The sequence below is a fragment of the Oncorhynchus nerka genome, linkage group LG3 (assembly GCF_034236695.1).
Source record: "Oncorhynchus nerka isolate Pitt River linkage group LG3, Oner_Uvic_2.0, whole genome shotgun sequence".
Lineage (NCBI taxonomy): Eukaryota > Metazoa > Chordata > Actinopteri > Salmoniformes > Salmonidae > Oncorhynchus > Oncorhynchus nerka.
Window position 1 is genome coordinate 59825857 of NC_088398.1, and position 14339 is coordinate 59840195.

A 14339-nucleotide genomic window follows, 5' to 3' on the forward strand; every position below is an offset into this window, starting at 1 on the left:
ACGAATTATAATTCGTAACATATCATACAAAAGGTGTCAGAGTCTATCTAGAGGATAGCGAAGGAGTCAGGGGCAGGACACAGGTAAGAGTAAAACCACTGTATTTACTCCATCTGAGAACGGAACAAAAATCCCGTTATAAAACAAATACAAAACAGGATACGAACTCCAACACACAAAAAACAATCACGCACAAAACAGAAAGGGAAACCAGAGGGTTAAATAAGGAACATAATCATGAGATGGGAACCAGGTGTGTAAAACAGACAAAACAAAAGGAAAAATGAAACATGGATCGGTGGCAGCTAGAAAGCCGGTGACGTCGACCGCCGAACACCGCCTGAACAAGGAGAGGGAATAACTTTGTGGAAGTCGTGACAAAAGGGATGATTGACATCCACAAATGAATACATACCATACGTAATATGTCATATTCATCTGAGTGTCCTGGATTTTTGTTTACTATGTTATGTACAGATTGCATGGCCAAACCATACCGATCTACAGTGCCTTGCAAAAGTACTCATCCCCCTTGACGTTTTTCCTATTTTGTTGCATTACAACCTGTAATTTAAATACATTTTTAATTGGATTTGTTGTAATGAACATACACAAAATAGTCCAAATTGGTGAAGTGAAATTTAAAAAATGACTTGTTTCAAGAAATTATAACAAATATACAGAGAAGTGGTGCAGCATATGTTTTCACCTCCTTTGCTATGAAGCCCCTAAATAAGATCTGGTGCAACCAATTACCTTCAGAAATCACATAAGTGGCACATGATCTCACTATGTATATACCTGTTCTGAAAGGCTCCAGAGTCTGCAACACCACTAAGCAAGGGGCACGACCAAGCAAGCGGCACCATAAAGACCAAGGAGCTCTCCAAACAGGTCAGGGACAATGTTTTGGAGAAGTACAGATCAGGGTTGGGTTATAAAATAATATCTGAAACTTTGAACATCCCACGGAGCACCATTAAATCCATTATTTAAAAAATTGAAAGATTATGGCACTACAACAAAGAGACCAAAGATAACCCTGAAGGAACTGAAATGCTCCACAGCGGAGATTGGAATATCTGTCCATAGAACCATTTTAAGCCATACACTCCACAGAGCTGGTCTACGGAAGAGTGGCCCAAAAAAAGCCATTGCTTAAAGAAAAAAAAAGAAAAAAAGGCATGTGGAAGAAGACCCTAAGCATACTGCTAAAGCAACACTCGAGTGGTTTAAGGGGGAAATTTAAATGGAATGTCCCAGACCAAAGCCCAGACCTCAACCCAATTGAGAATCTGTGGTATGACTTGAAGATTGCTGTACACCAGCGGAACTCGTCCAACTTTAAGGAGCTGAAGCAGTTTTGCCTTGGAGAATGGGCAAAAATACCAGTGGCTAGACGTGGCAAGCTTATAGAGACATAACCCAAGAGACTTGCAGCTGCAATGGGCAAAAATCCCAGTGGCTAGATGTGCCAAGCTTATGGAGACATACCCCAAGAGACTTGCAGCTGTAATTGCTGCAAAATATGTCTTTGGGGGGGGTATTGGCTTTGGGGGGTGAATAGAACACTCTCAAGTTTTCTGTTTTTTTGTCTTATTTCTTGTTTGTTTCACAAGAAAAAATATTTTGCGTCTTCAAAGTGGTAGGCATGTTGTGTAAATCAAATGATACAAATCCCCCCAAAATACATTTTAATTTCAGGTTGTCAGGCAACAAAATAGGAAAAATGCCAAGGGGGGTGAAAACTTTCTCAAGTATTCAGATTTTCAGGCTTATATGAAACTAACTTAATTGACATAACACACATACGCCCACAGAGACTAGTAAAATCGGGACTGGGGATAACTACAGACCCTGTGTGTAACCTTCCTTAAGTTTAAGCTCTCATTCTGCTACTGAGCACAGGGTTCATGTCTTCCAGACATGAGGGGGTGAGTGTGTTACTGTAGCTGTCAGACTGGATGCTGTTTGGGTTGGTTATTATGGGTAGGGTTTTGGTTTCTAAAAACAGACCTTTACTGGCACATCCAGTTTTCAGAATAGAAAGTGTGTGTTTGAAGTAATTAGTAAGGGTTTGAATTCCAGCCTGTCGACACCCAGAGACTGCTACAGGAGAACAGACAAGATACAGGTAGTTTTGATTTGCGATGTGCAAAATATATTTTGCTGTGCTGTGCCCGAACTCCCTCAGATATAGAATGTGACTGTGAATTTCCATGTAGAGTTGAACTATAGTTAAATTGTGAACTGTCTTGTCTTGTTATTGTCATATTTCTGTAAAAACCTTTGTTAGCTGTTTGAGCAATATGAAGACATCTAGCGCTTATATACCTCTGGAGGAGAAAGACTCCTGTTCACTATGAAGACTGTGGTTAGGTTCAATATGGAGGTCATTGTGTCAATATGAACAGTGTGTTTATGTTGTTGTGATGTTCTCCACCTCCTCCCTCCTTTTCTACCAGGCAAAGCCTCAATAAACATTATTGTGCCACTAAATAACTGTGTCCACTTGGAGACACCAGTTAGACCTCAGACTCAAACCCTTGTAATAGTTTTTTCTTATGTTGCACCTACCTCAACATTTCCATTAATAGTTTTATTATGTTACTGAATGTATCCAGAGTATTGTCAGATTTCGTTATTGACAAATCAACGGTGTAATGTTTGGATTCAGTCTTGTGTCAGGTGAACTGTTGTGTACTCATCTTTGGTATGACAATTTCCACCTAAATCTCCAAAGTTTTCTCCTTCAATTGCTAACATGGACAGGCATGTTTTATAATTGACCCTTTCCTTATAGGCCAATTGTCATGAGTGTAAAGGGCTAAAAGGTTTAAAATGGGTAACTATAGTGAGATCTCTTACTACCATTAGCATATTGAGAGCTGTTAATAGCTATTCATCATAGTTAATCTCCTAGTGGCTCTCATACCAGAGTATTGGCAGCAGTCATTACGCTGCCCTCAGACACACACAGTCATTACCTTTCCCCTCGAATGAACAACCATCTCCCCTCTGCCGTCAACAATACCCAATGCCACATTCAAAATCACTAGAGCCACTCCATCTCAATGACACAGACTGCTGGTGTGTATTGGAAGCAGAGGGAAGAAGTTGAAAGTAGTAGAGGACATCTGTGATACGAGCAGCCACACATTCACGCTCGCACGCACACACACTTACAATCCCGTTCCCTCCTGCTATGAGTCATCTCTCTCCCATATAAGCTGCTTCCTCCAAATGCTCCAATTAGACAACAACAAATATGTTCGGAAAATTGACAGAATAAAACGGAAGAGATTAAGAAACAACTCAGTGTGGAGGAACAGCACACAGCAGGAGTCACATTTCTAATTATTAAATCAGTAATTGATCGTTTCATTAGCTGATTCATCCTATTGTCCCAGCAGAGCCAGTTGTGTAAAGCCTCCAACATATTAGATAGGCCAGATCTTCTCCTAGAATTACTAACAATACTGACCGACAAAACGCAAATTACATTTCAAAAAGTAATTTCAGGTTTACAGCAGAGTGTGTGTGTTTGCGTGGAGGAACGTTATCAGACATCGCTATTCTGCCTTGGCAATGGGAGACAGATAATTTGTGTTATTTAAGATAATTTGTGATTCTCTCTCTCTCTCTCTCTCTCTCTCTCTCTCTCTCTCTCTCTCGCTCTCGCTCTCTCTCAGAAGCAGACATGACAACCCCCGGGGCATATGGTTCCCTCTGCCCACTCATTCCTGTTGCGTCATCCTCTCTTTTCTCCACTCTACATTCCTTCCACCCTTTCTTTCACCCGCACATCGCTATGTTCTCTCCATCTTCACACGTGTGTGTGTGCCAGGCATCAACTGGGCTTTGGCACGTCTTGAAGACCTGCTGAAATGTCTCTTTCTGATCTGAGCTCTTAATAATAATGTTTCTCAATGACACGCAGGCCCGCGCGTGCGCACGTACACACGCGCACGCGCACACACACACACACACACACACACACACACACACACACACACACACACACACACACACACACACACACACACACACACGTGTGCCTGTTTAACAGTCTTACCCATAGCCACAGGAAGTAGGGGATCTGACGGTGCTGCAGCACCCCCTGAAAAATCGGAATATATACAAACAATACAAATATAAAAATAAATGTGTTCTTTTCACAAAAGTAGTGCACCCACCCCCTACAATGGGTTACCCAGAGACAAGCACTAGAGAAGTGGCTTCGCTGAGGAGCTGAGATGGCAGAGATCTAAAGGCTGTGGCTCTCCAGCTCTGTTCTGATCACAGTCTGTCTGACTTTATCTCTCCACACCTCTTCACTTCTACAGAGTTAAGACTTCATCTATCTATCTATGTTCAGACTGCTGGGAGAAATACATATCGGCACAGCCTCTAAAACACATCAGTGAGCAAAACCATCCTCTTGACACAGGCATAAATACACACATGCACACACATCGCCCCTGTCTCCTTCGTTTCACCCATAACAGCATCAAGACACTCCATTTCAGATAGAATGGCGAGACAGTCCTCCTGAGAGACGGGGGAGGAGAGAGGGAAGGGGGGGGGATCAGAGATACAGTATGTAATGGGTTTCGCTGTAGTGGAGTGGGGGGAGATGGGAGTCCTCCATTAACACACACATACACACACACACACACCACTTTCCACTATCAGCCCCACTGCTGAATGCCAATATACACACCCACACAAGATTCATCAAATGTTTTTATCCTGGAAAATTGCTTGTTTGTGAAAGGTCTATGAAAACAGAGTCTGTGGGGAGTCTTGACCTTCACTCTTCCCGCTGCTTACTAGGCTTTCCTGTAGCCTATTTCAGGGATTCAGGGATGGCTGCACCTGATGGTCGCTGTCCACAGTCCTCTGGTTCCCAAATGTCAGATCACAGGATTCTGATCCCGCTGTCTGTGGTGCTGAATCTCAGATTGCCATTGATAGTTGTTAGTTTCTTTACTTTAGAGCCTTTCCAAGATGGCTTCCAGCGACATTTTGTTTTAATATTGTTTTTAAATCCTTTCAAAATCATGTTTCAATACACATATTGTTATCACAGCTTCAGTTACAGATTCCTGCGGTTATTTCTCACTAGTGTAAAACAGTAAAAGGGAGCCATATTGAAGCCGCCATTACTCCATAGTCTTCCTGGTAAGTCACTTTACATGTCTGCTAATTCTGCTGTAGTACTGAGGGAATCATCTCTCTAGACTGCACCCTATAAGATGAATATATCACACACTCATGCATGAATGTCATTCTATAGAGCTATAGATGGTTTAAGCAGACAGCATCAATGGATCATCATGACAGTCCGCGTTATATCTGGCTCTACTGTCCCTCTGTTGTCACTGTGGATCAGTGGATCTGCTGCTGTCTGACACAGACACACACACGCATGCACACGCACACACACACGCATGCACACAAACACACACACACGCATGCACAGGATAAAACATAGGCTGTTTATGTCACGGGCCTCAGCTCTTTTTAGCCTGCTGGCCACGAGCTGCCACCCTGATGGATGTGAGAGCTGCCACCCTGATGGATGTGAGAGATGCCACCCTGATGGATGTGAGAGCTGCCACCCTGATGGATGTGAGAGCTGCCACCCTGATGGATGTGAGAGATGCCACCCTGATGGATGTGAGAGCTGCCACCCTGATGGATGTGAGAGATGCCATCCTGATGGATGTGAGAGCTGCCACCCTGATGGATGTGAGAGCTGCCACCCTGATGGATGTGAGGGATGCCACCCTGATGGATGTGAGAGCTGCCACCCTGATGGATGTGAGAGATGCCACCCTGATAGATGTGAGAGCTGCCACCCTGATGGATGTGAGAGATGCCACCCTGATAGATGTGAGAGCTGCCACCCTGATGGATGTGAGAGATGCCACCCTGATGGATGTGAGAGATGCCACCCTGATAGATGTGAGAGCTGCCACCCTGATGGATGTGAGAGATGCCACCCTGATGGATGTGAGAGATGCCCGCCCCCCTGATGGATGTGAGAGCTGCCACCCTGTTGGATGTGAGAGCTGCCACCCTGATGGATGTGAGAGCTGCCACCCTGATGGATGTGAGAGATGCCACCCTGATAGATGTGAGAGCTGCCACCCTGATGGATGTGAGAGATGCCACCCTGTTGGATGTGAGAGATGCCACCCTGATGGATGTGAGAGATGCCACCCTGATAGATGTGAGAGCTGCCACCCTGATGGATGTGCGAGATGCCACACTGATGGATGTGAGAGCTGCCACCCTGATGGATGTGAGAGATGCCACCCTGATGGATGTGAGAGCTGCCACCGTGATGGATGTGAGAGCTGCCACCCTGATGGATGTGAGAGATGCCACCCTGATGGATGTGAGAGATGCCACCCTGATGTATGTGAGAGCTGCTACCCTGATGGATGTGAGAGATGCCACCCTGATGTATGTGAGAGCTGCTACCCTGATGGATGTGAGAGATGCCACCCTGATGGATGTGAGAGCTGCCACCCTGATGGATGTGAGAGCTGATACCCTGATGGATGTGAGAGATGCCACCCTGATGTATGTGAGAGCTGCTACCCTGATGGATGTGAGAGATGCCACCCTGATGTATGTGAGAGCTGCTACCCTGATGGATGTGAGAGCTGCTACCCTGATGGATGTGAGAGGTGCCACCCTGATGGATGTGAGAGCTGCCACCCTGATGGATGTGAGAGCTGCCACCCTGATGGATGTGCGAGATGCCACCCTGATGTATGTGAGAGCTGCTACCCTGATGGATGTGAGAGATGCCACCCTGATGGATGTGAGAGCTGCCACCCTGATGGATGTGAGAGCTGCCACCCTGATGGATGTGAGAGCTGCCACCCTGATGGATGTGAGAGCTGCTACCCTGATGGATGTGAGAGCTGCCACCCTGATGGATGTGAGAGCTGCCACCCTGATGGATGTGAGAGCTGCCACCCTGATGGATGTGCGAGATGCCACCCTGATGGATGTGAGAGCTGCTACCCTGATGGATGTGAGAGATGCCACCCTGATGGATGTGAGAGCTGCCACCCTGATGGATGTGAGAGCTGCCACCCTGATGGATGTGAGAGCTGCCACCCTGATGGATGTGAGCTGCTACCCTGATGGATGTGAGATGCCACCCTGATGGATGTGAGAGCTGCCACCCTGATGGATGTGAGAGATGCCACCCTGATGGATGTGAGAGCTGCCACCCTGATGGATGTGAGAGATGCCACCCTGATGGATGTGAGAGCTGCCACCCTGATGGATGTGAGAGATGCCACCCTGATGGATGTGAGAGCTGCCACCCTGATGGATGTGAGAGCTGATACCCTGATGGATGTGAGAGCTGCCACCCTGATGTATGTGAGAGCTGCTACCCTGATGGATGTGAGAGATGCCACCCTGATGTATGTGAGAGCTGCTACCCTGATGGATGTGAGAGCTGCTACCCTGATGGATGTGAGAGCTGCCACCCTGATGGATGTGAGAGCTGCCACCCTGATGGATGTGCGAGATGCCACCCTGATGTATGTGAGAGCTGCTACCCTGATGGATGTGAGAGATGCCACCCTGATGGATGTGAGAGCTGCCACCCTGATGGATGTGAGAGCTGCCACCCTGATGGATGTGAGAGCTGCCTGATGGATGTGAGAGCTGCCACTGATGGATGTGAGAGCTGCCACCCTGATGGATGTGAGAGCTGCCACCCTGATGGATGTGAGAGCTGCCACCCTGATGGATGTGAGAGATGCCACCCTGATGGATGTGAGAGCTGCCACCCTGATGGATGTGAGAGATGCCATCCTGATGGATGTGAGAGATGCCACCCTGATGGATGTGAGCTGCCACCTGATGGATGTGAGGATGCCACCCTGATGGATGTGAGAGCTGCCACCCTGATGGATGTGAGAGATGCCACCCTGATGGATGTGAGAGCTGCCACCCTGATGGATGTGAGAGATGCCACCCTGATAGATGTGAGAGCTGCCACCCTGATGGATGTGAGAGATGCCACCTGATGGATGTGAGATGCCACCCTGATGGATGTGAGAGCTGCCACCCTGATGGATGTGAGAGATGCCACCCTGATGGATGTGAGAGATGCCCGCCCCCCTGATGGATGTGAGAGATGCCACCCTGATGTATGTGAGAGCTGCTACCCTGATGGATGTGAGAGCTGCTACCCTGATGGATGTGAGAGGTGCCACCCTGATGGATGTGAGAGCTGCCACCCTGATGGATGTGAGAGCTGCCACCCTGATGGATGTGAGCTGCCTACCCTGATGGATGTGAGATGCCACCCTGATGTATGTGAGCTGCTACCTGATGGATGTGAGAGATGCCACCCTGATGGATGTGAGAGCTGCCACCCTGATGGATGTGAGAGCTGCCACCCTGATGGATGTGAGAGCTGCCACCCTGATGGATGTGAGAGCTGCTACCCTGATGGATGTGAGAGCTGCCACCCTGATGGATGTGAGAGCTGCCACCCTGATGGATGTGAGAGCTGCCACCCTGATGGATGTGCGAGATGCCACCCTGATGTATGTGAGAGCTGCTACCCTGATGGATGTGAGAGATGCCACCCTGATGGATGTGAGAGCTGCCACCCTGATGGATGTGAGAGCTGCCACCCTGATGGATGTGAGAGCTGCCACCCTGATGGATGTGAGAGCTGCTACCCTGATGGATGTGAGAGATGCCACCCTGATGTATGTGAGAGCTGCCACCCTGATGGATGTGAGAGATGCCACCCTGATGGATGTGAGAGCTGCCACCCTGATGGATGTGAGAGATGCCACCCTGATGGATGTGAGCTGCCACCCTGATGGATGTGAGACCCTGATGCCACCCTGATGGATGTGAGCTGCCACCCTGATGGATGTGAGCTGCCACCCTGATGGATGTGAGCTGCCACCCTGATGGATGTGATGCCACCCTGATGGATGTGAGATGCCACCCTGATGTATGTGAGAGCTGCTACCCTGATGGATGTGAGAGATGCTGCACCCTGATGGATGTGAGAGCTGCCACCCTGATGGATGTGAGAGCTGCTACCCTGATGGATGTGAGAGATGCCACCCTGATGGATGGGAGCTGCCACCCCGAGAGCTGCCACCCTGATGGATGTGAGAGATGCCACCCTGATGGATGTGAGAGCTGCCACCCTGATGGATGTGAGATGCCACCCTGATGGATGTGAGAGCTGCCACCCTGATGGATGTGAGAGATGCCACCTGATGGATGTGAGAGCTGCCACCCTGATGGATGTGAGAGCTGCCACCCTGATGGATGTGAGAGATGCCACCTGATGGATGTGAGAGCTGCCACCTGATGGATGTGAGAGCTGCCACCCTGATGGATGTGAGAGATGCCACTGATGGATGTGAGCTGCCACCCTGATGGATGTGAGAGCTGCCACCCTGATGGATGTGAGAGCTGCCACCTGATGGATGTGAGCTGCCACCCTGATGGATGTGAGAGATGCCACCCTGATGGATGTGAGAGCTGCCACCCTGATGGATGTGAGAGATGCCACCCTGATAGATGTGCCGCCCTGATGGATGAGCTGCCACCCTGATGGATGTGAGAGATGCCACCCTGATGGAGATGTGGATGAGCTGCCACCCTGATGGATGTGAGAGATGCCACCCTGATGGATGTGAGAGATGCCACCCTGATGGATGTGAGAGCTGCCACCCTGATGGATGTGAGAGATGCCACCCTGATGGATGTGAGAGCTGCCACCCTGATGGATGTGAGAGCTGCCACCCTGATGGATGTGAGAGCTGCCACCCTGATGGATGTGAGAGCTGCCACCCTGATGGATGTGAGAGATGCCACCCTGATGGATGTGAGCTGCCACCCTGATGGATGTGAGAGATGCCACCCTGATGGATGTGAGAGATGCCACCCTGATGGATGTGAGCTGCCACCCTGATGGATGTGAGAGCTGCCACCCTGATGGATGTGAGAGCTGCCACCCTGATGGATGTGAGCTGCCACCCTGATGGATGAGCTGCCACCCTGATGGATGTGAGAGCTGCCACCCTGATGGATGTGAGAGCTGCCACCCTGATGGATGTGAGATGCCACCCTGATGGATGTGAGAGATGCCACCCTGATGTATGTGAGAGCTGCTACCCTGATGGATGTGAGAGATGCCACCTGATGTGTGAGAGCTGCTACCCTGATGGATGTGAGCTGCCACCCTGATGGATGTGAGAGCTGCCACCCTGATGGATGTGAGAGCTGCCATGGATGTGAGAGATGCCACTGATGTATGTGAGAGCTGCTACCCTGATGGATGTGAGAGATGCCACCCTGATGTATGTGAGAGCTGCTACCCTGATGGATGTGAGAGCTGCTACCCTGATGGATGTGAGAGCTGCCACCCTGATGGATGTGAGAGCTGCCACCCTGATGGATGTGAGAGCTGCCACCCTGATGGATGTGAGCTGCCACCCTGATGTATGTGAGAGCTGCTACCCTGATGGATGTGAGAGATGCCACCCTGATGGATGTGAGAGCTGCCACCCTGATGGATGTGAGAGATGCCACCCTGATGGATGTGAGCTGCCACCCTGATGGATGTGAGAGCTGCTACCCTGATGGATGTGAGAGCTGCCACCCTGATGGATGTGAGAGCTGCCACCCTGATGGATGTGAGAGCTGCCACCCTGATGGATGTGCGAGATGCCACCCTGATGTATGTGAGAGCTGCCACCCTGATGGATGTGAGCTGCCACCTGATGGATGATGCCACCCTGATGGATGTGAGAGCTGCCACCCTGATGGATGTGAGCTGCCACCCTGATGGATGTGAGAGCTGCCACCCTGATGGATGCCACCTGATGATGATGCCACCCTGATGGATGTGAGAGATGCCACCTGATGGATGTGAGAGATGCCACCCTGATGGATGTGAGAGCTGCCACCCTGATGGATGTGAGATGCCACCCTGATGGATGTGAGAGATGCCACCCTGATGGATGTGAGAGATGCCACCCTGATGGATGTGAGAGCTGCCACCCTGATGGATGTGAGAGATGCCACCCTGATGGATGTGAGAGCTGCCACCCTGATGGATGTGAGAGATACCCTGATGGATGTGAGAGATGCCACCCTGATGTATGTGAGAGCTGCTACCCTGATGGATGTGAGAGATGCCACCTGATGTATGTGAGAGCTGCTACCCTGATGGATGTGAGAGATGCCACCCTGTTGGATGTGAGAGATGCCACCCTGATGGATGTGAGAGATGCCACCCTGATGGATGTGAGCTGCCACCCTGATGGATGTGCGAGATGCCACCCTGATGGATGTGAGCTGCCACCCTGATGGATGTGAGAGATGCCACCCTGATGGATGTGAGAGCTGCCACCCTGATGGATGTGAGAGCTGCCACCCTGATGGATGTGAGAGATGCCACCCTGATGGATGTGAGAGCTGCCACCTGATGGATGTGAGAGCTGCCACCCTGATGGATGTGAGAGATGCCACCCTGATGTATGTGAGAGCTGCTACCCTGATGGATGTGAGAGATGCCACCCTGATGGATGTGAGAGCTGCCACCCTGATGGATGTGAGAGCTGCCACCCTGATGGATGTGAGAGCTGCCACCCTGATGGATGTGAGCTGCCACCCTGATGGATGTGAGAGCCACCCTGATGTATGTGAGAGCTGCCACCCTGATGGATGTGAGAGATGCCACCCTGATGGATGTGAGAGCTGCCACCCTGATGGATGTGAGAGATGCCACCCTGATGGATGTGAGAGCTGCCACCCTGATGGATGTGAGAGCTGCCACCCTGATGGATGTGAGAGCTGCCACCCTGATGGATGTGAGAGATGCCACCCTGATGGATGTGAGCTGCTACCCTGATGGATGTGAGAGATGCCACCCTGATGGATGTGAGAGCTGCCACCCTGATGGATGTGAGCTGCCACCCTGATGGATGTGAGAGCTGCCACCCTGATGGATGTGATGCTACCCTGATGGATGTGAGAGATGCCACCCTGATGGATGTGAGAGCTGCCACCCTGATGGATGTGAGAGATGCCACCCTGATGGATGTGAGAGCTGCCACCCTGATGGATGTGAGAGATGCCACCCTGATGGATGTGAGAGCTGCCACCCTGATGGATGTGAGAGATGCCACCCTGATGGATGTGAGAGATGCCACCCTGATGGATGTGAGAGCTGCCACCCTGATGGATGTGAGAGATGCCACCTGCCACCTGATGGATGTGAGAGCTGCCACCCTGATGGATGTGAGAGCTGCCACCCTGATGGATGTGAGAGCTGCCACCCTGATGGATGTGAGAGCTGCCACCCTGATGGATGTGAGAGCTGCCACCCTGATGGATGATGCCACCCCCTGATGGATGTGAGAGCTGCCCTGATGGATGTGAGAGCTGCCACCTGATGGATGTGAGATGCCACCCTGATGGATGTGAGAGCTGCCACCCTGATGGATGTGAGAGCTGCCACCTGATGGATGTGAGAGCTGCCACCTGATGGATGTGAGAGCTGCCACCCTGATGGATGTGAGAGCTGCCACCCTGATGGCTGCCACCCTGATGGATGTGAGAGATGCCACCCTGATGGATGTGAGAGCTGCCACCCTGATGGATGAGAGATGCCACCTGATGGATGTGAGCTGCCACCCTGATGGATGTGAGAGCTGCCACCCTGATGGATGTGAGAGCTGCCACCCTGATGGATGTGAGAGCTGCCACCCTGATGGATGTGAGAGCTGCTACCCTGATGGATGTGAGAGATGCCACCCTGATGTATGTGAGAGCTGCTACCCTGATGGATGTGAGAGATGCTACCCTGATGGATGTGAGAGCTGACCCTGATGGATGTGAGAGCTGCCACCCTGATGGATGTGAGAGCTGCCACCCTGATGGATGTGAGAGCTGCCACCCTGATGGATGTGCGAGATGCCACCCTGATGTATGTGAGAGCTGCTACCCTGATGGATGTGAGAGACCACCCTGATGGATGTGAGAGCTGCCACCCTGATGGATGTGAGAGCTGCCACCCTGATGGATGTGAGAGCTGCCACCCTGATGGATGTGAGAGCCTGATGGATGTGAGATGCCACCCTGATGGATGTGAGAGCTGCCACCCTGATGGATGTGACAGCTGCCACCCTGATGGATGTGAGAGATGCCACCCTGATGGATGTGAGAGCTGCCACCCTGATGGATGTGAGAGATGCCACCCTGATGGATGTGAGAGATGCCACCCTGATGGATGTGAGAGTTGCCACCCTGATGGATGTGAGAGATGCCACCCTGATGGATGTGAGAGCTGCCACCCTGATGGATGTGAGAGGATGCCACCCTGATGGATGTGAGAGATGCCACCCTGATGGATGTGAGCTGCCACCCTGATGGATGTGAGAGATGCCACCCTGATGGATGTGAGAGCTGCCACCCTGATGGATGTGAGAGATGCCACCCTGATGGATGTGAGAGCTGCCACCCTGATGGATGTGAGAGCTGCCACCCTGATGGATGTGAGATGCCACCCTGATGGATGTGAGAGATGCCACCCTGATGGATGTGAGAGCTGCCACCCTGATGGATGTGAGAGCCACCCTGATGGATGTGAGCTGCTACCCTGATGGATGTGAGAGCTGCCACCCTGATGGATGATGCTACCCTGATGGATGATGCCACCCTGATGGATGTGAGAGCTGCCACCCTGATGGATGTGAGACCCTGATGGATGTGAGAGCTGCCACCCTGATGGATGTGAGAGCTGCCACCCTGATGGATGTGAGAGCTGCCACCCTGATGGATGTGAGAGCTGCCACCCTGATGGATGTGAGAGCTGCCACCCTGATGGATGTGAGAGATGCCACCCTGATGGATGTGAGAGCTGCTACCCTGATGGATGTGAGACCTGATGGATGTGAGAGCTGCCACCCTGATGGATGTGAGAGCTGCCCTGATGGATGTGAGAGATGCCACCCTGATGGATGTGAGAGCTGCCATGGATGTGAGAGATGCCCTGATGGATGTGAGAGATGCCACCCTGATGGATGCCACCTGAGGAGCTGCTACCCTGATGGATGTGAGAGATGCCACCCTGATGGATGTGAGAGCTGCCACCCTGATGGATGTGAGAGATGCCACCCTGATGGATGTGAGAGCTGCCACCCTGATGGATGTGAGAGATGCCACCCTGATGGATGTGAGAGCTGCCACCCTGATGGATGTGAGAGATGCCACCCTGATGGATGTGAGCTGCCACCCTGATGGATGTGAGAGCTGAT